At 46.8% G+C, this 1,607-nt stretch overlaps 1 pseudogene; it reads right to left on the bottom strand.

Moving 5' to 3' along the window:
• LOC119296895 overlaps positions 1-1,367 on the bottom strand; it is an 8,194-nt pseudogene extending 6,827 nt beyond the window's left edge.
• Positions 1,368-1,607: the final 240 nt, after the last annotated feature.

The raw sequence follows: 1,607 nt of genomic DNA, 5'->3' as shown, positions 1-1,607 counted from the left end.
CTGCTGGCGCGGGTGTCGCCGCCACAACCGGAGTAGCAGGAGCCGAGGCCGCCTGCCTCGGGCTCCCTCCCCCAGCGCTGGCCGACCCCAACGTGACCGACGTCACCGGCGTCGGGATATGGAGAGGAGAAGTCAAGGCCTCCTGCCCCGAACCCGGCATCGGGACTCGGGATATGGATATTGAGACTCGTTAAGTTAGCTATTAAGCTCTCAATTCCGTCAACCTGTGTGTGTGTGTGTGTGTGTGTGTGTGAAAGCAGCATCACATGTCATTAATCTGAAGTGCAAAAATGGACAAATAACATCAGGAACAAGATTAGTATGGAGTTTCCTAAACAGCATGCACCTTCTTGAAGAATCCTTTTAAATTATCAGAGGCGTCGGGCTGATACATTCCCATTTCAACATCCCCCTCATCTCTTGAGGAATCCCACCGGGGAAGCTCAAAGGAATCCTGCAAAATCAGAGTGTTTATAAGAACATGTACTGCACAGCAGCACCTGCACGAAGGCTTGCTTGATTGCTATGAATTCGATCTGACATTATAGCCAATTGTGCTGGTACTTTCATCATCAGCTAAAACCTACCAAACCAATAGGACAGGATAGTTGCGGAAATAAAGCATTGGCATTATTATAACTGGTCCCAAAAGAATATTACTAAAGCTTATACTTGCTAGCAGAAGATATAAACTGCTCAAAAAGAGTATTTGAGATGTCACATTCAAAATCAGAACATGACGGCGAGTCGGCGACCATGTATGTAATGCCAAAAGAACATTCTGAAGTTAATTTGAGTGCTGAAATAAGTAATATAATGTGGTCACATTACGTGTTGTTTTCAAACTAACAAACAAGGGAGTGCCTAGGACTCATCTAGATGAGATATAATTTGGTCTCATTCACCTGAAAACAAAAACAGATAAAAATAATACTACAAACCACATCAGCACACACGCATCTTATAGTATCAATCCAATGGCTATAAAAGTGAATGAGACATAACTAAAACTCAGCTAGATGAGTTCTAGCAAAGCCGAACAAACAAACAGTGAATGACATTTTGAGACTCGAGTGCTTGCTAAGCATAAAGCTGGGACAAACTAAAATCAGAATAACCTCCCGGAGAGGTTCAGACAAGTGCAACCAGCCCACTGCTGATAGCACACACAAAAAGAGCAAGCAGATCCTAAAAGGAGGGGCAAATAAATCCTGCTACTTGGAGCTCAAGCAGATCAGAGCAACTAAGCCGATTCCTGGAGAACGGTTCGTTGAGCAATTGAGCAGTGTGAAGAGATGAAAGGAGGAACACGAGGAGGAGGGTTCAGAGGGGGTGCAGAGGGAACTTACGGTTACTAGGTTGTTCATGCCGGCGGGGCGGGGCGGGAGGAACAGACGGCGGGGCGGCAAGGAGACGGAGGAAGGAACGGACGGACGGCGGCGCGGTGAGGGTTTAGCTGGAGGCACGCCTCGTGTCGCTTTCGTTTCCTTTCATTTTCTTTTCTTTCCGTGTACAGGCTCCACTATTCCTTGCAGCGTGCAAGGAATAGGACACGTACGTCCTATTCCACATCTTGAGCGTGGAATAGTTGACGAAAGGCCTATGGC

The sequence above is a fragment of the Triticum dicoccoides genome, chromosome 5A, assembly GCF_002162155.2.
Source record: "Triticum dicoccoides isolate Atlit2015 ecotype Zavitan chromosome 5A, WEW_v2.0, whole genome shotgun sequence".
Taxonomy (NCBI): Eukaryota; Viridiplantae; Streptophyta; class Magnoliopsida; order Poales; family Poaceae; genus Triticum; species Triticum dicoccoides.
This window is presented reverse-complemented; position numbering and strand designations above follow the sequence as displayed.